Source organism: Balaenoptera physalus (genome assembly GCF_965194825.1).
Source record: "Balaenoptera physalus genome assembly, chromosome: 15".
Lineage (NCBI taxonomy): Eukaryota > Metazoa > Chordata > Mammalia > Artiodactyla > Balaenopteridae > Balaenoptera > Balaenoptera physalus.
This window is the reverse complement of record NC_138894.1, coordinates 1,409,183-1,433,786: the sequence shown is the minus strand read 5'-3', so window position 1 is coordinate 1,433,786 and position 24,604 is coordinate 1,409,183.

Sequence of the window (24,604 nt, the reverse complement as noted above, 5' to 3'; positions counted from 1 at the left end):
GTTAATTCTTCTTCCTGATGGGAAAATAGAGTGACCTGTGCCTAGAGCTAGTCTCTCATTGGCTCCCCCTCTTCCCGTTCATCCTCAGGACAAATTGCAAGCTGTACGGAACAGGAGGTTAAAGGTGCTGATGCTCCAAGGAGGGAGAGTGCTAGTAAAGCGGCTGGAATGGCGAACCCGAGCACAAGGAGATGAGAAATGAGGTGCGTTTTAGAAACCTTTCCCGATCACACGGTGTACCACCTTCTGGGTTTCTCATGCATGTTTTCGATGTAGGAAGATGCCCTTGAACCTGGAGATTTGGGACCCATGGGATGGGTAAGAGGCAGTATTACTTTAAAGGCTCTGCCTTTGCTCCCCCAACCTCACCAAACCTCTCAGCCCCGAGAGTGTCCACCCTTCTGTCTCATCCAGCTGTGGGTCTAGATATGGTCAATCCAGGTTGCATCCCAGCCCCTGAAAGAATTTTGTAAGAATTTCTCTCTCTTTCACTGTCTTTGTTTCACGGGTTTTTAAAAGTAATTTATTTTTATAATGGGGTTTAGCTGCTTTTCACGGCTGTGTTTATGCCGCTTTACACCCGCTTGACTCACTTCCAGAGAGATATCAATACATAGGTTTGAAGATTCTTACTAGTCAGATATATTCTTGTGCGGTGAATAGGGGGTGTTGAGTCCAGTTCACTGAGCAAGGAGTAGGTCTTTCTATTACATATTGGGTTTATGGAACGGTATCTGAGCTAATTTGAAACCCTTGTTTTATGCATCACCCCACCTCACCTTTCCCTTTAAGCAGCCATAGTGTGTTTTCTAAACGTGTGACTCTGTTCTGTTTTGTAATTCAGTTCAAGTGTAGCGGTTTTTACATTCCCTCTAGAAGTGATAGCTTATGATGAGTGTCTTTTCCTGTGTGACTTATTTCACTTAGAGTCGTCGTACCTAAATCCACTCATCATGCTGCTACTAGCCTTATGACATTGATTTCATGGCTGAGTGATATTCCATTGTACAGAAGGACCACCACTTCTTTATCCATTTTTCTCTTTCCTGGGATATTTAAGGTGTCATGAAGTGGAGGTTCTTGTCAACAGAGCAGCCCTAAACTTTGGGGTGCCTGTGTCTTGCTGATTTTTAGTTTTCCCAATGTATACGCCCATGAGTGGAAGTGCCCTATGCGCTCTAAGCTGTGTTTTTTCGGTGTTTCAGGACACACCGTACACTTCTCCAGAGTGGCTGTTGGCAATTTACATCCCGCCCATCAGCGTAGCAAGGCTCCCATTTCTCCATGGCCTGTCCTGCATTTCTGGTTTTTACACTTTTTTCAGCATGGCCCTTTTGACCGATGGGAAGCGAGACTTCTTTGTAGCGCTGATTTGCCTTTCCAGGTTGCTTGGTTGGCCAAAAAGGGCGTATGCGTTTTTTCCTGAATATATTCAGGAAAAAACGCATACGCCCTTTTTGGCCAAGGGCATCATTGTCGACGTTTTGCCGCTTTTCATGTGCTTTAAAGGCGATTCGAATCTACCTCCTGAAATCTGTTTCCTGCAATTCTGCCTTGCTTTCAAATCCTCTTCGTTGCCTTCCCTCAATATATTTGTGGACGAGAGTTATCATTTATAACTCTGCAGGTTTGTGAATTGCAGTGCCCCTGAGCTCCATTTTTCAACTCGCTTTTTTGGGAGCTGGCCGCAAAAGCGCAGGAGTGCCTCAGGCCCTATTCTGGTTGCGGGCGGCAGGCTGAGCCTGTGGTTAATTCTTCTTCCTGATGGGAAAATAGAGTGACCTGTGCCTGTCCCAACACCTAGAGCTAGTCTCTCATTGGCTCCCCCTCTTCCCGTTCATCCTCAGGACAAATTGCAAGCTGTACGGAACAGGAGGTTAAAGGTGCTGATGCTCCAAGGAGGGAGAGTGCTAGTAAAGCGGCTGGAATGGCGAACCCGAGCACAAGGAGATGAGAAATGAGGTGCGTTTTAGAAACCTTTCCCGATCACACGGTGTACCACCTTCTGGGTTTCTCATGCATGTTTTCGATGTAGGAAGATGCCCTTGAACCTGGAGATTTGGGACCCATGGGATGGGTAACAGGCAGTATTACTTTAAAGGCTCTGCGTTTCCTCCCCCAACCTCACCAAACCTCTCAGCCCCGAGAGTGTCCACCCTTCTGTCTCATCCAGCTGTGGGTCTAGATATGGTCAATCCAGGTTGCATCACAGCCCATGAAAGAATTTTGTAAGAATTTCTCTCTCTTTCACTGTCTTTGTTTCACGGGTTTTTAAAAGTAATTTATTCTTATAATGGGGTTTAGCTGCTTTTCACGGCTGTGTTTATGCCGCTTTACACCCACTTGACTCACTTCCAGAGAGATATCAATACATAGGTTTGAAGATTCTTACTAGTCAGATATATTCTTGTGCGGTGAATAGGGGGTGTTGAGTCCAGTTCACTGAGCAAGGAGTAGGTCTTTCTATTACATATTGGGTTTATGGAACGGTATCTGAGCTAATTTGAAACCCTTGTTTTATGCATCACCCCACCTCACCTTTCCCTTTAAGCAGCCATAGTGTGTTTTCTAAACGTGTGACTCTGTTCTGTTTTGTAATTCAGTTCAAGTGTAGCGGTTTTTACATTCCCTCTAGAAGTGATAGCTTATGATAAGTGGCTTTTTCTGTGTGACTTATTTCACTTAGAGTCGTCGTACCTAAATCCACTCATCATGCTGCTACTAGCCTTATGACATTGATTTCATGGCTGAGTGATATTCCATTGTACATAAGGACCACCGCTTCGTTATCCATTTTTCTCTTTCCTGGGATATTTAAGGTGTCATGAAGTGGAGGTTCTTGTCAACAGAGCAGCCCTAAACTTTGGGGTGCCTGTGTCTTGCTGATTTTTAGTTTTCCCAATGTATACACCCATGAGTGGAAGTGCCCTATGCGCTCTAAGCTGTGTTTTTTCGGTGTTTCAGGACACACCGTACACTTCTCCAGAGTGGCTGTTGGCAATTTACATCCCGCCCATCAGCGTAGCAAGGCTCCCATTTCTCCATGGCCTGTCCTGCATTTCTGGTTTTTACACTTTTTTCAGCATGGCCCTTTTGACCGATGGGAAGCGAGATTTCTTTGTAGCGCTGATTTGCCTTTCCAGGTTGCTTGGTTGGCCAAAAAGGGCGTATGCGTTTTTTCCTGAATATATTCAGGAAAAAACGCATACGCCCTTTTTGGCCAAGGGCATCATTGTCGACGTTTTGCCGCTTTTCATGTGCTTTAAAGGCGATTCGAATCCACCTCCTGAAATCTGTTTCCTGCAATTCTGCCTTGCTTTCAAATCCTCTTCGTTGCCTTCCCTCAATATATTTGTGGACGAGAGTTATCATTTATAACTCTGCAGGTTTGTGAATTGCAGTGCCCCTGAGCTCCATTTTTCAACTCGCTTTTTTGGGAGCTGGCCGCAAAAGCGCAGGAGTGCCTCAGGCCCTATTCTGGTTGCGGGCGGCAGGCTGAGCCTGTGGTTAATTCTTCTTCCTGATGGGAAAATAGAGTGACCTGTGCCTAGAGCTAGTCTCTCATTGGCTCCCCCTCTTCCCGTTCATCCTCAGGACAAATTGCAAGCTGTACGGAACAGGAGGTTAAAGGTGCTGATGCTCCAAGGAGGGAGAGTGCTAGTAAAGCGGCTGGAATGGCGAACCCGAGCACAAGGAGATGAGAAATGAGGTGCGTTTTAGAAACCTTTCCCGATCACACGGTGTACCACCTTCTGGGTTTCTCATGCATGTTTTCGATGTAGGAAGATGCCCTTGAACCTGGAGATTTGGGACCCATGGGATGGGTAAGAGGCAGTATTACTTTAAAGGCTCTGCCTTTGCTCCCCCAACCTCACCAAACCTCTCAGCCCCGAGAGTGTCCACCCTTCTGTCTCATCCAGCTGTGGGTCTAGATATGGTCAATCCAGGTTGCATCCCAGCCCCTGAAAGAATTTTGTAAGAATTTCTCTCTCTTTCACTGTCTTTGTTTCACGGGTTTTTAAAAGTAATTTATTTTTATAATGGGGTTTAGCTGCTTTTCACGGCTGTGTTTATGCCGCTTTACACCCGCTTGACTCACTTCCAGAGAGATATCAATACATAGGTTTGAAGATTCTTACTAGTCAGATATATTCTTGTGCGGTGAATAGGGGGTGTTGAGTCCAGTTCACTGAGCAAGGAGTAGGTCTTTCTATTACATATTGGGTTTATGGAACGGTATCTGAGCTAATTTGAAACCCTTGTTTTATGCATCACCCCACCTCACCTTTCCCTTTAAGCAGCCATAGTGTGTTTTCTAAACGTGTGACTCTGTTCTGTTTTGTAATTCAGTTCAAGTGTAGCGGTTTTTACATTCCCTCTAGAAGTGATAGCTTATGATGAGTGTCTTTTCCTGTGTGACTTATTTCACTTAGAGTCGTCGTAGCTAAATCCACTCATCATGCTGCTACTAGCCTTATGACATTGATTTCATGGCTGAGTGATATTCCATTGTACAGAAGGACCACCACTTCTTTATCCATTTTTCTCTTTCCTGGGATATTTAAGGTGTCATGAAGTGGAGGTTCTTGTCAACAGAGCAGCCCTAAACTTTGGGGTGCCTGTGTCTTGCTGATTTTTAGTTTTCCCAATGTATACGCCCATGAGTGGAAGTGCCCTATGCGCTCTAAGCTGTGTTTTTTCGGTGTTTCAGGACACACCGTACACTTCTCCAGAGTGGCTGTTGGCAATTTACATCCCGCCCATCAGCGTAGCAAGGCTCCCATTTCTCCATGGCCTGTCCTGCATTTCTGGTTTTTACACTTTTTTCAGCATGGCCCTTTTGACCGATGGGAAGCGAGACTTCTTTGTAGCGCTGATTTGCCTTTCCAGGTTGCTTGGTTGGCCAAAAAGGGCGTATGCGTTTTTTCCTGAATATATTCAGGAAAAAACGCATACGCCCTTTTTTGGCCAAGGGCATCATTGTCGACGTTTTGCCGCTTTTCATGTGCTTTAAAGGCGATTCGAATCCACCTCCTGAAATCTGTTTCCTGCAATTCTGCCTTGCTTTCAAATCCTCTTCGTTGCCTTCCCTCAATATATTTGTGGACGAGAGTTATCATTTATAACTCTGCAGGTTTGTGAATTGCAGTGCCCCTGAGCTCCATTTTTCAACTCGCTTTTTTGGGAGCTGGCTGCAAAAGCGCAGGAGTGCCTCAGGCCCTATTCTGGTTGCGGGCGGCAGGCTGAGCCTGTGGTTAATTCTTCTTCCTGATGGGAAAATAGAGTGACCTGTGCCTGTCCCAACACCTAGAGATAGTCTCTCATTGGCTCCCCCTCTTCCCGTTCATCCTCAGGACAAATTGCAAGCTGTACGGAACAGGAGGTTAAAGGTGCTGATGCTCCAAGGAGGGAGAGTGCTAGTAAAGCGGCTGGAATGGCGAACCCGAGCACAAGGAGATGAGAAATGAGGTGCGTTTTAGAAACCTTTCCCGATCACACGGTGTACCACCTTCTGGGTTTCTCATGCATGTTTTCGATGTAGGAAGATGCCCTTGAACCTGGAGATTTGGGACCCATGGGATGGGTAAGAGGCAGTATTACTTTAAAGGCTCTGCCTTTGCTCCCCCAACCTCACCAAACCTCTCAGCCCCGAGAGTGTCCACCCTTCTGTCTCATCCAGCTGTGGGTCTAGATATGGTCAATCCAGGTTGCATCCCAGCCCCTGAAAGAATTTTGTAAGAATTTCTCTCTCTTTCACTGTCTTTGTTTCACGGGTTTTTAAAAGTAATTTATTTTTATAATGGGGTTTAGCTGCTTTTCACGGCTGTGTTTATGCCGCTTTACACCCGCTTGACTCACTTCCAGAGAGATATCAATACATAGGTTTGAAGATTCTTACTAGTCAGATATATTCTTGTGCGGTGAATAGGGGGTGTTGAGTCCAGTTCACTGAGCAAGGAGTAGGTCTTTCTATTACATATTGGGTTTATGGAACGGTATCTGAGCTAATTTGAAACCCTTGTTTTATGCATCACCCCACCTCACCTTTCCCTTTAAGCAGCCATAGTGTGTTTTCTAAACGTGTGACTCTGTTCTGTTTTGTAATTCAGTTCAAGTGTAGCGGTTTTTACATTCCCTCTAGAAGTGATAGCTTATGATGAGTGTCTTTTCCTGTGTGACTTATTTCACTTAGAGTCGTCGTAGCTAAATCCACTCATCATGCTGCTACTAGCCTTATGACATTGATTTCATGGCTGAGTGATATTCCATTGTACAGAAGGACCACCACTTCTTTATCCATTTTTCTCTTTCCTGGGATATTTAAGGTGTCATGAAGTGGAGGTTCTTGTCAACAGAGCAGCCCTAAACTTTGGGGTGCCTGTGTCTTGCTGATTTTTAGTTTTCCCAATGTATACGCCCATGAGTGGAAGTGCCCTATGCGCTCTAAGCTGTGTTTTTTCGGTGTTTCAGGACACACCGTACACTTCTCCAGAGTGGCTGTTGGCAATTTACATCCCGCCCATCAGCGTAGCAAGGCTCCCATTTCTCCATGGCCTGTCCTGCATTTCTGGTTTTTACACTTTTTTCAGCATGGTCCTTTTGACCGATGGGAAGCGAGACTTCTTTGTAGCGCTGATTTGCCTTTCCAGGTTGCTTGGTTGGCCAAAAAGGGCGTATGCGTTTTTTCCTGAATATATTCAGGAAAAAACGCATACGCCCTTTTTTGGCCAAGGGCATCATTGTCGACGTTTTGCCGCTTTTCATGTGCTTTAAAGGCGATTCGAATCCACCTCCTGAAATCTGTTTCCTGCAATTCTGCCTTGCTTTCAAATCCTCTTCGTTGCCTTCCCTCAATATATTTGTGGACGAGAGTTATCATTTATAACTCTGCAGGTTTGTGAATTGCAGTGCCCCTGAGCTCCATTTTTCAACTCGCTTTTTTGGGAGCTGGCTGCAAAAGCGCAGGAGTGCCTCAGGCCCTATTCTGGTTGCGGGCGGCAGGCTGAGCCTGTGGTTAATTCTTCTTCCTGATGGGAAAATAGAGTGACCTGTGCCTGTCCCAACACCTAGAGATAGTCTCTCATTGGCTCCCCCTCTTCCCGTTCATCCTCAGGACAAATTGCAAGCTGTACGGAACAGGAGGTTAAAGGTGCTGATGCTCCAAGGAGGGAGAGTGCTAGTAAAGCGGCTGGAATGGCGAACCCGAGCACAAGGAGATGAGAAATGAGGTGCGTTTTAGAAACCTTTCCCGATCACACGGTGTACCACCTTCTGGGTTTCTCATGCATGTTTTCGATGTAGGAAGATGCCCTTGAACCTGGAGATTTGGGACCCATGGGATGGGTAAGAGGCAGTATTACTTTAAAGGCTCAGCGTTTGCTCCCCCAACCTCACCAAACCTCTCAGCCCCGAGAGTGTCCACCCTTCTGTCTCATCCAGCTGTGGGTCTAGATATGGTCAATCCAGGTTGCATCCCAGCCCCTGAAAGAATTTTCTAAGAATTTCTCTCTCTTTCACTGTCTTTGTTTCACGGGTTTTTAAAAGTAATTTATTTTAATAATGGGGTTTAGCTGCTTTTCACGGCTGTGTTTATGCCGCTTTACACCCACTTGACTCACTTCCAGAGAGATATCAATACATAGGTTTGAAGATTCTTACTAGTCAGATATATTCTTGTGCGGTGAATAGGGGGTGTTGAGTCCAGTTCACTGAGCAAGGAGTAGGTCTTTCTATTACATATTGGGTTTATGGAACGGTATCTGAGCTAATTTGAAACCCTTGTTTTATGCATCACCCCACCTCACCTTTCCCTTTAAGCAGCCATAGTGTGTTTTCTAAACGTGTGACTCTGTTCTGTTTTGTAATTCAGTTCAAGTGTAGCGGTTTTTACATTCCCTCTAGAAGTGATAGCTTATGATAAGTGGCTTTTTCTGTGTGACTTATTTCACTTAGAGTCGTCGTACCTAAATCCACTCATCATGCTGCTACTAGCCTTATGACATTGATTTCATGGCTGAGTGATATTCCATTGTACATAAGGACCACCGCTTCGTTATCCATTTTTCTCTTTCCTGGGATATTTAAGGTGTCATGAAGTGGAGGTTCTTGTCAACAGAGCAGCCCTAAACTTTGGGGTGCCTGTGTCTTGCTGATTTTTAGTTTTCCCAATGTATACACCCATGAGTGGAAGTGCCCTATGCGCTCTAAGCTGTGTTTTTTCGGTGTTTCAGGACACACCGTACACTTCTCCAGAGTGGCTGTTGGCAATTTACATCCCGCCCATCAGCGTAGCAAGGCTCCCATTTCTCCATGGCCTGTCCTGCATTTCTGGTTTTTACACTTTTTTCAGCATGGCCCTTTTGACCGATGGGAAGCGAGACTTCTTTGTAGCGCTGATTTGCCTTTCCAGGTTGCTTGGTTGGCCAAAAAGGGCGTATGCGTTTTTTCCTGAATATATTCAGGAAAAAACGCATACGCCCTTTTTGGCCAAGGGCATCATTGTCGACGTTTTGCCGCTTTTCATGTGCTTTAAAGGCGATTCGAATCTACCTCCTGAAATCTGTTTCCTGCAATTCTGCCTTGCTTTCAAATCCTCTTCGTTGCCTTCCCTCAATATATTTGTGGACGAGAGTTATCATTTATAACTCTGCAGGTTTGTGAATTGCAGTGCCCCTGAGCTCCATTTTTCAACTCGCTTTTTTGGGAGCTGGCCGCAAAAGCGCAGGAGTGCCTCAGGCCCTATTCTGGTTGCGGGCGGCAGGCTGAGCCTGTGGTTAATTCTTCTTCCTGATGGGAAAATAGAGTGACCTGTGCCTAGAGCTAGTCTCTCATTGGCTCCCCCTCTTCCCGTTCATCCTCAGGACAAATTGCAAGCTGTACGGAACAGGAGGTTAAAGGTGCTGATGCTCCAAGGAGGGAGAGTGCTAGTAAAGCGGCTGGAATGGCGAACCCGAGCACAAGGAGATGAGAAATGAGGTGCGTTTTAGAAACCTTTCCCGATCACACGGTGTACCACCTTCTGGGTTTCTCATGCATGTTTTCGATGTAGGAAGATGCCCTTGAACCTGGAGATTTGGGACCCATGGGATGGGTAAGAGGCAGTATTACTTTAAAGGCTCTGCCTTTGCTCCCCCAACCTCACCAAACCTCTCAGCCCCGAGAGTGTCCACCCTTCTGTCTCATCCAGCTGTGGGTCTAGATATGGTCAATCCAGGTTGCATCCCAGCCCCTGAAAGAATTTTGTAAGAATTTCTCTCTCTTTCACTGTCTTTGTTTCACGGGTTTTTAAAAGTAATTTATTTTTATAATGGGGTTTAGCTGCTTTTCACGGCTGTGTTTATGCCGCTTTACACCCGCTTGACTCACTTCCAGAGAGATATCAATACATAGGTTTGAAGATTCTTACTAGTCAGATATATTCTTGTGCGGTGAATAGGGGGTGTTGAGTCCAGTTCACTGAGCAAGGAGTAGGTCTTTCTATTACATATTGGGTTTATGGAACGGTATCTGAGCTAATTTGAAACCCTTGTTTTATGCATCACCCCACCTCACCTTTCCCTTTAAGCAGCCATAGTGTGTTTTCTAAACGTGTGACTCTGTTCTGTTTTGTAATTCAGTTCAAGTGTAGCGGTTTTTACATTCCCTCTAGAAGTGATAGCTTATGATGAGTGTCTTTTCCTGTGTGACTTATTTCACTTAGAGTCGTCGTACCTAAATCCACTCATCATGCTGCTACTAGCCTTATGACATTGATTTCATGGCTGAGTGATATTCCATTGTACAGAAGGACCACCACTTCTTTATCCATTTTTCTCTTTCCTGGGATATTTAAGGTGTCATGAAGTGGAGGTTCTTGTCAACAGAGCAGCCCTAAACTTTGGGGTGCCTGTGTCTTGCTGATTTTTAGTTTTCCCAATGTATACGCCCATGAGTGGAAGTGCCCTATGCGCTCTAAGCTGTGTTTTTTCGGTGTTTCAGGACACACCGTACACTTCTCCAGAGTGGCTGTTGGCAATTTACATCCCGCCCATCAGCGTAGCAAGGCTCCCATTTCTCCATGGCCTGTCCTGCATTTCTGGTTTTTACACTTTTTTCAGCATGGCCCTTTTGACCGATGGGAAGCGAGACTTCTTTGTAGCGCTGATTTGCCTTTCCAGGTTGCTTGGTTGGCCAAAAAGGGCGTATGCGTTTTTTCCTGAATATATTCAGGAAAAAACGCATACGCCCTTTTTGGCCAAGGGCATCATTGTCGACGTTTTGCCGCTTTTCATGTGCTTTAAAGGCGATTCGAATCTACCTCCTGAAATCTGTTTCCTGCAATTCTGCCTTGCTTTCAAATCCTCTTCGTTGCCTTCCCTCAATATATTTGTGGACGAGAGTTATCATTTATAACTCTGCAGGTTTGTGAATTGCAGTGCCCCTGAGCTCCATTTTTCAACTCGCTTTTTTGGGAGCTGGCCGCAAAAGCGCAGGAGTGCCTCAGGCCCTATTCTGGTTGCGGGCGGCAGGCTGAGCCTGTGGTTAATTCTTCTTCCTGATGGGAAAATAGAGTGACCTGTGCCTGTCCCAACACCTAGAGCTAGTCTCTCATTGGCTCCCCCTCTTCCCGTTCATCCTCAGGACAAATTGCAAGCTGTACGGAACAGGAGGTTAAAGGTGCTGATGCTCCAAGGAGGGAGAGTGCTAGTAAAGCGGCTGGAATGGCGAACCCGAGCACAAGGAGATGAGAAATGAGGTGCGTTTTAGAAACCTTTCCCGATCACACGGTGTACCACCTTCTGGGTTTCTCATGCATGTTTTCGATGTAGGAAGATGCCCTTGAACCTGGAGATTTGGGACCCATGGGATGGGTAACAGGCAGTATTACTTTAAAGGCTCTGCGTTTCCTCCCCCAACCTCACCAAACCTCTCAGCCCCGAGAGTGTCCACCCTTCTGTCTCATCCAGCTGTGGGTCTAGATATGGTCAATCCAGGTTGCATCACAGCCCATGAAAGAATTTTGTAAGAATTTCTCTCTCTTTCACTGTCTTTGTTTCACGGGTTTTTAAAAGTAATTTATTCTTATAATGGGGTTTAGCTGCTTTTCACGGCTGTGTTTATGCCGCTTTACACCCACTTGACTCACTTCCAGAGAGATATCAATACATAGGTTTGAAGATTCTTACTAGTCAGATATATTCTTGTGCGGTGAATAGGGGGTGTTGAGTCCAGTTCACTGAGCAAGGAGTAGGTCTTTCTATTACATATTGGGTTTATGGAACGGTATCTGAGCTAATTTGAAACCCTTGTTTTATGCATCACCCCACCTCACCTTTCCCTTTAAGCAGCCATAGTGTGTTTTCTAAACGTGTGACTCTGTTCTGTTTTGTAATTCAGTTCAAGTGTAGCGGTTTTTACATTCCCTCTAGAAGTGATAGCTTATGATAAGTGGCTTTTTCTGTGTGACTTATTTCACTTAGAGTCGTCGTACCTAAATCCACTCATCATGCTGCTACTAGCCTTATGACATTGATTTCATGGCTGAGTGATATTCCATTGTACTAAGGACCACCGCTTCGTTATCCATTTTTCTCTTTCCTGGGATATTTAAGGTGTCATGAAGTGGAGGTTCTTGTCAACAGAGCAGCCCTAAACTTTGGGGTGCCTGTGTCTTGCTGATTTTTAGTTTTCCCAATGTATACACCCATGAGTGGAAGTGCCCTATGCGCTCTAAGCTGTGTTTTTTCGGTGTTTCAGGACACACCGTACACTTCTCCAGAGTGGCTGTTGGCAATTTACATCCCGCCCATCAGCGTAGCAAGGCTCCCATTTCTCCATGGCCTGTCCTGCATTTCTGGTTTTTACACTTTTTTCAGCATGGCCCTTTTGACCGATGGGAAGCGAGATTTCTTTGTAGCGCTGATTTGCCTTTCCAGGTTGCTTGGTTGGCCAAAAAGGGCGTATGCGTTTTTTCCTGAATATATTCAGGAAAAAACGCATACGCCCTTTTTGGCCAAGGGCATCATTGTCGACGTTTTGCCGCTTTTCATGTGCTTTAAAGGCGATTCGAATCCACCTCCTGAAATCTGTTTCCTGCAATTCTGCCTTGCTTTCAAATCCTCTTCGTTGCCTTCCCTCAATATATTTGTGGACGAGAGTTATCATTTATAACTCTGCAGGTTTGTGAATTGCAGTGCCCCTGAGCTCCATTTTTCAACTCGCTTTTTTGGGAGCTGGCCGCAAAAGCGCAGGAGTGCCTCAGGCCCTATTCTGGTTGCGGGCGGCAGGCTGAGCCTGTGGTTAATTCTTCTTCCTGATGGGAAAATAGAGTGACCTGTGCCTAGAGCTAGTCTCTCATTGGCTCCCCCTCTTCCCGTTCATCCTCAGGACAAATTGCAAGCTGTACGGAACAGGAGGTTAAAGGTGCTGATGCTCCAAGGAGGGAGAGTGCTAGTAAAGCGGCTGGAATGGCGAACCCGAGCACAAGGAGATGAGAAATGAGGTGCGTTTTAGAAACCTTTCCCGATCACACGGTGTACCACCTTCTGGGTTTCTCATGCATGTTTTCGATGTAGGAAGATGCCCTTGAACCTGGAGATTTGGGACCCATGGGATGGGTAAGAGGCAGTATTACTTTAAAGGCTCTGCCTTTGCTCCCCCAACCTCACCAAACCTCTCAGCCCCGAGAGTGTCCACCCTTCTGTCTCATCCAGCTGTGGGTCTAGATATGGTCAATCCAGGTTGCATCCCAGCCCCTGAAAGAATTTTGTAAGAATTTCTCTCTCTTTCACTGTCTTTGTTTCACGGGTTTTTAAAAGTAATTTATTTTTATAATGGGGTTTAGCTGCTTTTCACGGCTGTGTTTATGCCGCTTTACACCCGCTTGACTCACTTCCAGAGAGATATCAATACATAGGTTTGAAGATTCTTACTAGTCAGATATATTCTTGTGCGGTGAATAGGGGGTGTTGAGTCCAGTTCACTGAGCAAGGAGTAGGTCTTTCTATTACATATTGGGTTTATGGAACGGTATCTGAGCTAATTTGAAACCCTTGTTTTATGCATCACCCCACCTCACCTTTCCCTTTAAGCAGCCATAGTGTGTTTTCTAAACGTGTGACTCTGTTCTGTTTTGTAATTCAGTTCAAGTGTAGCGGTTTTTACATTCCCTCTAGAAGTGATAGCTTATGATGAGTGTCTTTTCCTGTGTGACTTATTTCACTTAGAGTCGTCGTACCTAAATCCACTCATCATGCTGCTACTAGCCTTATGACATTGATTTCATGGCTGAGTGATATTCCATTGTACAGAAGGACCACCACTTCTTTATCCATTTTTCTCTTTCCTGGGATATTTAAGGTGTCATGAAGTGGAGGTTCTTGTCAACAGAGCAGCCCTAAACTTTGGGGTGCCTGTGTCTTGCTGATTTTTAGTTTTCCCAATGTATACGCCCATGAGTGGAAGTGCCCTATGCGCTCTAAGCTGTGTTTTTTCGGTGTTTCAGGACACACCGTACACTTCTCCAGAGTGGCTGTTGGCAATTTACATCCCGCCCATCAGCGTAGCAAGGCTCCCATTTCTCCATGGCCTGTCCTGCATTTCTGGTTTTTACACTTTTTTCAGCATGGCCCTTTTGACCGATGGGAAGCGAGACTTCTTTGTAGCGCTGATTTGCCTTTCCAGGTTGCTTGGTTGGCCAAAAAGGGCGTATGCGTTTTTTCCTGAATATATTCAGGAAAAAACGCATACGCCCTTTTTTGGCCAAGGGCATCATTGTCGACGTTTTGCCGCTTTTCATGTGCTTTAAAGGCGATTCGAATCCACCTCCTGAAATCTGTTTCCTGCAATTCTGCCTTGCTTTCAAATCCTCTTCGTTGCCTTCCCTCAATATATTTGTGGACGAGAGTTATCATTTATAACTCTGCAGGTTTGTGAATTGCAGTGCCCCTGAGCTCCATTTTTCAACTCGCTTTTTTGGGAGCTGGCTGCAAAAGCGCAGGAGTGCCTCAGGCCCTATTCTGGTTGCGGGCGGCAGGCTGAGCCTGTGGTTAATTCTTCTTCCTGATGGGAAAATAGAGTGACCTGTGCCTGTCCCAACACCTAGAGATAGTCTCTCATTGGCTCCCCCTCTTCCCGTTCATCCTCAGGACAAATTGCAAGCTGTACGGAACAGGAGGTTAAAGGTGCTGATGCTCCAAGGAGGGAGAGTGCTAGTAAAGCGGCTGGAATGGCGAACCCGAGCACAAGGAGATGAGAAATGAGGTGCGTTTTAGAAACCTTTCCCGATCACACGGTGTACCACCTTCTGGGTTTCTCATGCATGTTTTCGATGTAGGAAGATGCCCTTGAACCTGGAGATTTGGGACCCATGGGATGGGTAAGAGGCAGTATTACTTTAAAGGCTCTGCCTTTGCTCCCCCAACCTCACCAAACCTCTCAGCCCCGAGAGTGTCCACCCTTCTGTCTCATCCAGCTGTGAGTCTAGATATGGTCAATCCAGGTTGCATCCCAGCCCCTGAAAGAATTTTGTAAGAATTTCTCTCTCTTTCACTGTCTTTGTTTCACGGGTTTTTAAAAGTAATTTATTTTTATAATGGGGTTTAGCTGCTTTTCACGGCTGTGTTTATGCCGCTTTACACCCGCTTGACTCACTTCCAGAGAGATATCAATACATAGGTTTGAAGATTCTTACTAGTCAGATATATTCTTGTGCGGTGAATAGGGGGTGTTGAGTCCAGTTCACTGAGCAAGGAGTAGGTCTTTCTATTACATATTGGGTTTATGGAACGGTATCTGAGCTAATTTGAAACCCTTGTTTTATGCAACACCCCACCTCACCTTTCCCTTTAAGCAGCCATAGTGTGTTTTCTAAACGTGTGACTCTGTTCTGTTTTGTAATTCAGTTCAAGTGTAGCGGTTTTTACATTCCCTCTAGAAGTGATAGCTTATGATGAGTGTCTTTTCCTGTGTGACTTATTTCACTTAGAGTCGTCGTACCTAAATCCACTCATCATGCTGCTACTAGCCTTATGACATTGATTTCATGGCTGAGTGATATTCCATTGTACAGAAGGACCACCACTTCTTTATCCATTTTTCTCTTTCCTGGGATATTTAAGGTGTCATGAAGTGGAGGTTCTTGTCAACAGAGCAGCCCTAAACTTTGGGGTGCCTGTGTCTTGCTGATTTTTAGTTTTCCCAATGTATACGCCCATGAGTGGAAGTGCCCTATGCGCTCTAAGCTGTGTTTTTTCGGTGTTTCAGGACACACCGTACACTTCTCCAGAGTGGCTGTTGGCAATTTACATCCCGCCCATCAGCGTAGCAAGGCTCCCATTTCTCCATGGCCTGTCCTGCATTTCTGGTTTTTACACTTTTTTCAGCATGGCCCTTTTGACCGATGGGAAGCGAGACTTCTTTGTAGCGCTGATTTGCCTTTCCAGGTTGCTTGGTTGGCCAAAAAGGGCGTATGCGTTTTTTCCTGAATATATTCAGGAAAAAACGCATACGCCCTTTTTGGCCAAGGGCATCATTGTCGACGTTTTGCCGCTTTTCATGTGCTTTAAAGGCGATTCGAATCTACCTCCTGAAATCTGTTTCCTGCAATTCTGCCTTGCTTTCAAATCCTCTTCGTTGCCTTCCCTCAATATATTTGTGGACGAGAGTTATCATTTATAACTCTGCAGGTTTGTGAATTGCAGTGCCCCTGAGCTCCATTTTTCAACTCGCTTTTTTGGGAGCTGGCCGCAAAAGCGCAGGAGTGCCTCAGGCCCTATTCTGGTTGCGGGCGGCAGGCTGAGCCTGTGGTTAATTCTTCTTCCTGATGGGAAAATAGAGTGACCTGTGCCTGTCCCAACACCTAGAGCTAGTCTCTCATTGGCTCCCCCTCTTCCCGTTCATCCTCAGGACAAATTGCAAGCTGTACGGAACAGGAGGTTAAAGGTGCTGATGCTCCAAGGAGGGAGAGTGCTAGTAAAGCGGCTGGAATGGCGAACCCGAGCACAAGGAGATGAGAAATGAGGTGCGTTTTAGAAACCTTTCCCGATCACACGGTGTACCACCTTCTGGGTTTCTCATGCATGTTTTCGATGTAGGAAGATGCCCTTGAACCTGGAGATTTGGGACCCATGGGATGGGTAACAGGCAGTATTACTTTAAAGGCTCTGCGTTTCCTCCCCCAACCTCACCAAACCTCTCAGCCCCGAGAGTGTCCACCCTTCTGTCTCATCCAGCTGTGGGTCTAGATATGGTCAATCCAGGTTGCATCACAGCCCATGAAAGAATTTTGTAAGAATTTCTCTCTCTTTCACTGTCTTTGTTTCACGGGTTTTTAAAAGTAATTTATTTTTATAATGGGGTTTAGCTGCTTTTCACGGCTGTGTTTATGCCGCTTTAACCCACTTGACTCACTTCCAGAGAGATATCAATACATAGGTTTGAAGATTGTTACTAGTCAGATATATTCTTGTGCGGTGAATAGGGGGTGTTGAGTCCAGTTCACTGAGCAAGGAGTAGGTCTTTCTATTACATATTGGGTTTATGGAACGGTATCTGAGCTAATTTGAAACCCTTGTTTTATGCATCACCCCACCTCACCTTTCCCTTTAAGCAGCCATAGTGTGTTTTCTAAACGTGTGACTCTGTTCTGTTTTGTAATTCAGTTCAAGTGTAGCGGTTTTTACATTCCCTCTAGAAGTGATAGCTTATGATAAGTGGCTTTTTCTGTGTGACTTATTTCACTTAGAGTCGTCGTACCTAAATCCACTCATCATGCTGCTACTAGCCTTATGACATTGATTTCATGGCTGAGTGATATTCCATTGTACATAAGGACCACCGCTTCGTTATCCATTTTTCTCTTTCCTGGGATATTTAAGGTGTCATGAAGTGGAGGTTCTTGTCAACAGAGCAGCCCTAAACTTTGGGGTGCCTGTGTCTTGCTGATTTTTAGTTTTCCCAATGTATACACCCATGAGTGGAAGTGCCCTATGCGCTCTAAGCTGTGTTTTTTCGGTGTTTCAGGACACACCGTACACTTCTCCAGAGTGGCTGTTGGCAATTTACATCCCGCCCATCAGCGTAGCAAGGCTCCCATTTCTCCATGGCCTGTCCTGCATTTCTGGTTTTTACACTTTTTTCAGCATGGCCCTTTTGACCGATGGGAAGCGAGATTTCTTTGTAGCGCTGATTTGCCTTTCCAGGTTGCTTGGTTGGCCAAAAAGGGCGTATGCGTTTTTTCCTGAATATATTCAGGAAAAAACGCATACGCCCTTTTTGGCCAAGGGCATCATTGTCGACGTTTTGCCGCTTTTCATGTGCTTTAAAGGCGATTCGAATCCACCTCCTGAAATCTGTTTCCTGCAATTCTGCCTTGCTTTCAAATCCTCTTCGTTGCCTTCCCTCAATATATTTGTGGACGAGAGTTATCATTTATAACTCTGCAGGTTTGTGAATTGCAGTGCCCCTGAGCTCCATTTTTCAACTCGCTTTTTTGGGAGCTGGCCGCAAAAGCGCAGGAGTGCCTCAGGCCCTATTCTGGTTGCGGGCGGCAGGCTGAGCCTGTGGTTAATTCTTCTTCCTGATGGGAAAATAGAGTGACCTGTGCCTAGAGCTAGTCTCTCATTGGCTCCCCCTCTTCCCGTTCATCCTCAGGACAAATTGCAAGCTGTACGGAACAGGAGGTTAAAGGTGCTGATGCTCCAAGGAGGGAGAGTGCTAGTAAAGCGGCTGGAATGGCGAACCCGAGCACAAGGAGATGAGAAATGAGGTGCGTTTTAGAAACCTTTCCCGATCACACGGTGTACCACCTTCTGGGTTTCTCATGCATGTTTTCGATGTAGGAAGATGCCCTTGAACCTGGAGATTTGGGACCCATGGGATGGGTAAGAGGCAGTATTACTTTAAAGGCTCTGCGTTTGCTCCCCCAACCTCACCAAACCTCTCAGCCCCGAGAGTGTCCACCCTTCTGTCTCATCCAGCTGTGGGTCTAGATATGGTCAATCCAGGTTGCATCCCAGCCCCTGAAAGAATTTTGTAAGAATTTCTCTCTCTTTCACTGTCTTTGTTTCACGGGTTTTTAAAAGTAATTTATTTTTATAATGGGGTTTAGCTGCTTTTCACGGCTGTGTTTATGCCGCTTTACACCCGCTTGACTCACTTCCAGAGAGATATCAATACATAGGTTTGAAGATTCTTACTAGTCAGATATATTCTTGTGCGGTGAATAGGGGGTGTTGAGTCCAGTTCACTGAGCAAGGAGTAGGTCTTTCTATTACATATTGGGTTTATGGAACGGTATCTGAGCTAATTTGAAACCCTTGTTTTATGCATCACCCCACCTCACCTTTCCCTTTAAGCAGCCATAGTGTGTTTTCTAAACGTGTGACTCTGTTCTGTTTTGTAATTCAGTTCAAGTGTAGCGGTTTTTACATTCCCTCTAGAAGTGATAGCTTATGATGAGTGTCTTTTCCTGTGTGACTTATTTCACTTAGAGTCGTCGTACCTAAATCCACTCATCATGCTGCTACTAGCCTTATGACATTGATTTCATGGCTGAGTGATATTCCATTGTACAGAAGGACCACCACTTCTTTATCCATTTTTCTCTTTCCTGGGATATTTAAGGTGTCATGAAGTGGAGGTTCTTGTCAACAGAGCAGCCCTAAACTTTGGGGTGCCTGTGTCTTGCTGATTTTTAGTTTTCCCAATGTATACGCCCATGAGTGGAAGTGCCCTATGTGCTCTAAGCTGTGTTTTTTCGGTGTTTCAGGACACACCGTACACTTCTCCAGAGTGGCTGTTGGCAATTTACATCCCGCCCATCAGCGTAGCAAGGCTCCCATTTCTCCATGGCCTGTCCTGCATTTCTGGTTTTTACACTTTTTTCAGCACGGCCCTTTTGAATGATGGGAAGCGAGACTTCTTTGTAGCGCTGATTTGCCTTTCCAGGTTGCTTGGTTGGCCAAAAAGGGCGTATGCGTTTTTTCCTGAATATATTCAGGAAAAAACGCATACGCCCTTTTTGGCCAAGGGCATCATTGTCGACGTTTTGCCGCTTTTCATGTGCTTTAAAGGCGATTCGAATCCACCTCCTGAAATCTGTTTCCTGCAATTCTGCCTTGCTTTCAAATCCTCTTCGTTGCCTTCCCTCAATATATTTGTGGACGAGAGTTATCATTTATAACTCTGCAGGTTTGTGAATTGCAGTGCCCCTGAGCTCCATTTTTCAACTCGCTTTTTTGGGAGCTGGCCGCAAAAGCGCAGGAGTGCCTCAGGCCCTATTCTGGTTGCGGGCGGCAGGCTGAGCCTGTGGTTAATTCTTCTTCCTGATGGGAAAATAGAGTGACCTGTGCCTGTCCCAACACCTAGAGCTAGTCTCTCATTGGCTCCCCCTCTTCCCGTTCATCCTCAGGACAAATTGCAAGCTGTACGGAACAGGAGGTTAAAGGTGCTGATGCTCCAAGGAGGGAGAGTGCTAGTAAAGCGGCTGGAATGGCGAACCCGAGCACAAGGAGATGAGAAATGAGGTGCGTTTTAGAAACCTTTCCCGATCACACGGTGTACCACCTTCTGGGTTTCTCATGCATGTTTTCGATGTAGGAAGATGCCCTTGAACCTGGAGATTTGGGACCCATGGGATGGGTAAGAGGCAGTATTACTTTAAAGGCTCTGCCTTTGCTCCCCCAACCTCACCAAACCTCTCAGCCCCGAGAGTGTCCACCCTTCTGTCTCATCCAGCTGTGGGTCTAGATATGGTCAATCCAGGTTGCATCCCAGCCCCTGAAAGAATTTTGTAAGAATTTCTCTCTCTTTCACTGTCTTTGTTTCACGGGTTTTTAAAAGTAATTTATTTTTATAATGGGGTTTAGCTGCTTTTCACGGCTGTGTTTATGCCGCTTTACACCCGCTTGACTCACTTCCAGAGAGATATCAATACATAGGTTTGAAGATTCTTACTAGTCAGATATATTCTTGTGCGGTGAATAGGGGGTGTTGAGTCCAGTTCACTGAGCAAGGAGTAGGTCTTTCTATTACATATTGGGTTTATGGAACGGTATCTGAGCTAATTTGAAACCCTTGTTTTATGCATCACCCCACCTCACCTTTCCCTTTAAGCAGCCATAGTGTGTTTTCTAAACGTGTGACTCTGTTCTGTTTTGTAATTCAGTTCAAGTGTAGCGGTTTTTACATTCCCTCTAGAAGTGATAGCTTATGATGAGTGTCTTTTCCTGTGTGACTTATTTCACTTAGAGTCGTCGTACCTAAATCCACTCATCATGCTGCTACTAGCCTTATGACATTGATTTCATGGCTGAGTGATATTCCATTGTACAGAAGGACCACCACTTCTTTATCCATTTTTCTCTTTCCTGGGATATTTAAGGTGTCATGAAGTGGAGGTTCTTGTCAACAGAGCAGCCCTAAACTTTGGGGTGCCTGTGTCTTGCTGATTTTTAGTTTTCCCAATGTATACGCCCATGAGTGGAAGTGCCCTATGCGCTCTAAGCTGTGTTTTTTCGGTGTTTCAGGACACACCGTACACTTCTCCAGAGTGGCTGTTGGCAATTTACATCCCGCCCATCAGCGTAGCAAGGCTCCCATTTCTCCATGGCCTGTCCTGCATTTCTGGTTTTTACACTTTTTTCAGCACGGCCCTTTTGAATGATGGGAAGCGAGACTTCTTTGTAGCGCTGATTTGCCTTTCCAGGTTGCTTGGTTGGCCAAAAAGGGCGTATGCGTTTTTTCCTGAATATATTCAGGAAAAAACGCATACGCCCTTTTTGGCCAAGGGCATCATTGTCGACGTTTTGCCGCTTTTCATGTGCTTTAAAGGCGATTCGAATCCACCTCCTGAAATCTGTTTCCTGCAATTCTGCCTTGCTTTCAAATCCTCTTCGTTGCCTTCCCTCAATATATTTGTGGACGAGAGTTATCATTTATAACTCTGCAGGTTTGTGAATTGCAGTGCCCCTGAGCTCCATTTTTCAACTCGCTTTTTTGGGAGCTGGCCGCAAAAGCGCAGGAGTGCCTCAGGCCCTATTCTGGTTGCGGGCGGCAGGCTGAGCCTGTGGTTAATTCTTCTTCCTGATGGGAGAATAGAGTGACCTGTGCCTGTCCCAACACCTAGAGCTAGTCTCTCATTGGCTCCCCCTCTTCCCGTTCATCCTCAGGACAAATTGCAAGCTGTACGGAACAGGAGGTTAAAGGTGCTGATGCTCCAAGGAGGGAGAGTGCTAGTAAAGCGGCTGGAATGGCGAACCCGAGCACAAGGAGATGAGAAATGAGGTGCGTTTTAGAAACCTTTCCCGATCACACGGTGTACCACCTTCTGGGTTTCTCATGCATGTTTTCGATGTAGGAAGATGCCCTTGAACCTGGAGATTTGGGACCCATGGGATGGGTAAGAGGCAGTATTACTTTAAAGGCTCTGCCTTTGCTCCCCCAACCTCACCAAACCTCTCAGCCCCGAGAGTGTCCACCCTTCTGTCTCATCCAGCTGTGGGTCTAGATATGGTCAATCCAGGTTGCATCCCAGCCCCTGAAAGAATTTTGTAAGAATTTCTCTCTCTTTCACTGTCTTTGTTTCACGGGTTTTTAAAAGTAATTTATTTTTATAATGGGGTTTAGCTGCTTTTCACGGCTGTGTTTATGCTGCTTTACACCCGCTTGACTCACTTCCAGAGAGATATCAATACATAGGTTTGAAGATTCTTACTAGTCAGATATATTCTTGTGCGGTGAATAGGGGGTGTTGAGTCCAGTTCACTGAGCAAGGAGTAGGTCTTTCTATTACATATTGGGTTTATGGAACGGTATCTGAGCTAATTTGAAACCCTTGTTTTATGCATCACCCCACCTCACCTTTCCCTTTAAGCAGCCATAGTGTGTTTTCTAAACGTGTGACTCTGTTCTGTTTTGTAATTCAGTTCAAGTGTAGCGGTTTTTACATTCCCTCTAGAAGTGATAGCTTATGATGAGTGTCTTTTCCTGTGTGACTTATTTCACTTAGAGTCGTCGTACCTAAATCCACTCATCATGCTGCTACTAGCCTTATGACATTGATTTCATGGCTGAGTGATATTCCATTGTACAGAAGGACCACCACTTCTTTATCCATTTTTCTCTTTCCTGGGATATTTAAGGTGTCATGAAGTGGAGGTTCTTGTCAACAGAGCAGCCCTAAACTTTGGGGTGCCTGTGTCTTGCTGATTTTTAGTTTTCCCAATGTATACGCCCATGAGTGGAAGTGCCCTATGCGCTCTAAGCTGTGTTTTTTCGGTGTTTCAGGACACACCGTACACTTCTCCAGAGTGGCTGTTGGCAATTTACATCCCGCCCATCAGCGTAGCAAGGCTCCCATTTCTCCATGGCCTGTCCTGCATTTCTGGTTTTTACACTTTTTTCAGCACGGCCCTTTTGAATGATGGGAAGCGAGACTTCTTTGTAGCGCTGATTTGCCTTTCCAGGTTGCTTGGTTGGCCAAAAAGGGCGTATGCGTTTTTTCCTGAATATATTCAGGAAAAAACGCATACGCCCTTTTTGGCCAAGGGCATCATTGTCGACGTTTTGCCGCTTTTCATGTGCTTTAAAGGCGATTCGAATCCACCTCCTGAAATCTGTTTCCTGCAATTCTGCCTTGCTTTCAAATCCTCTTCGTTGCCTTCCCTCAATATATTTGTGGACGAGAGTTATCATTTATAACTCTGCAGGTTTGTGAATTGCAGTGCCCCTGAGCTCCATTTTTCAACTCGCTTTTTTGGGAGCTGGCCGCAAAAGCGCAGGAGTGCCTCAGGCCCTATTCTGGTTGCGGGCGGCAGGCTGAGCCTGTGGTTAATTCTTCTTCCTGATGGGAAAATAGAGTGACCTGTGCCTGTCCCAACACCTAGAGCTAGTCTCTCATTGGCTCCCCCTCTTCCCGTTCATCCTCAGGACAAATTGCAAGCTGTACGGAACAGGAGGTTAAAGGTGCTGATGCTCCAAGGAGGGAGAGTGCTAGTAAAGCGGCTGGAATGGCGAACCCGAGCACAAGGAGATGAGAAATGAGGTGCGTTTTAGAAACCTTTCCCGATCACACGGTGTTCCACCTTCTGGGTTTCTCATGCATGTTTTCGATGTAGGAAGATGCCCTTGAACCTGGAGATTTGGGACCCATGGGATGGGTAAGAGGCAGTATTACTTTAAAGGCTCTGCGTTTGCTCCCCCAACCTCACCAAACCTCTCAGCCCCGAGAGTGTCCACCCTTCTGTCTCATCCAGCTGTGGGTCTAGATATGGTCAATCCAGGTTGCATCCCAGCCCCTGAAAGAATTTTGTAAGAATTTCTCTCTCTTTCACTGTCTTTGTTTCACGGGTTTTTAAAAGTAATTTATTTTTATAATGGGGTTTAGCTGCTTTTCACGGCTGTGTTTATGCCGCTTTACACCCGCTTGACTCACTTCCAGAGAGATATCAATACATAGGTTTGAAGATTCTTACTAGTCAGATATATTCTTGTGCGGTGAATAGGGGGTGTTGAGTCCAGTTCACTGAGCAAGGAGTAGGTCTTTCTATTACATATTGGGTTTATGGAACGGTATCTGAGCTAATTTGAAACCCTTGTTTTATGCATCACCCCACCTCACCTTTCCCTTTAAGCAGCCATAGTGTGTTTTCTAAACGTGTGACTCTGTTCTGTTTTGTAATTCAGTTCAAGTGTAGCGGTTTTTACATTCCCTCTAGAAGTGATAGCTTATGATGAGTGTCTTTTCCTGTGTGACTTATTTCACTTAGAGTCGTCGTACCTAAATCCACTCATCATGCTGCTACTAGCCTTATGACATTGATTTCATGGCTGAGTGATATTCCATTGTACAGAAGGACCACCACTTCTTTATCCATTTTTCTCTTTCCTGGGATATTTAAGGTGTCATGAAGTGGAGGTTCTTGTCAACAGAGCAGCCCTAAACTTTGGGGTGCCTGTGTCTTGCTGATTTTTAGTTTTCCCAATGTATACGCCCATGAGTGGAAGTGCCCTATGCGCTCTAAGCTGTGTTTTTTCGGTGTTTCAGGACACACCGTACACTTCTCCAGAGTGGCTGTTGGCAATTTACATCCCGCCCATCAGCGTAGCAAGGCTCCCATTTCTCCATGGCCTGTCCTGCATTTCTGGTTTTTACACTTTTTTCAGCATGGCCCTTTTGACCGATGGGAAGCGAGACTTCTTTGTAGCGCTGATTTGCCTTTCCAGGTTGCTTGGTTGGCCAAAAAGGGCGTATGCGTTTTTTCCTGAATATATTCAGGAAAAAACGCATACGCCCTTTTTTGGCCAAGGGCATCATTGTCGATGTTTTGCCGCTTTTCATGTGCTTTAAAGGCGATTCGAATCCACCTCCTGAAATCTGTTTCCTGCAATTCTGCCTTGCTTTCAAATCCTCTTCGTTGCCTTCCCTCAATATATTTGTGGACGAGAGTTATCATTTATAACTCTGCAGGTTTGTGAATTGCAGTGCCCCTGAGCTCCATTTTTCAACTCGCTTTTTTGGGAGCTGGCTGCAAAAGCGCAGGAGTGCCTCAGGCCCTATTCTGGTTGCGGGCGGCAGGCTGAGCCTGTGGTTAATTCTTCTTCCTGATGGGAAAATAGAGTGACC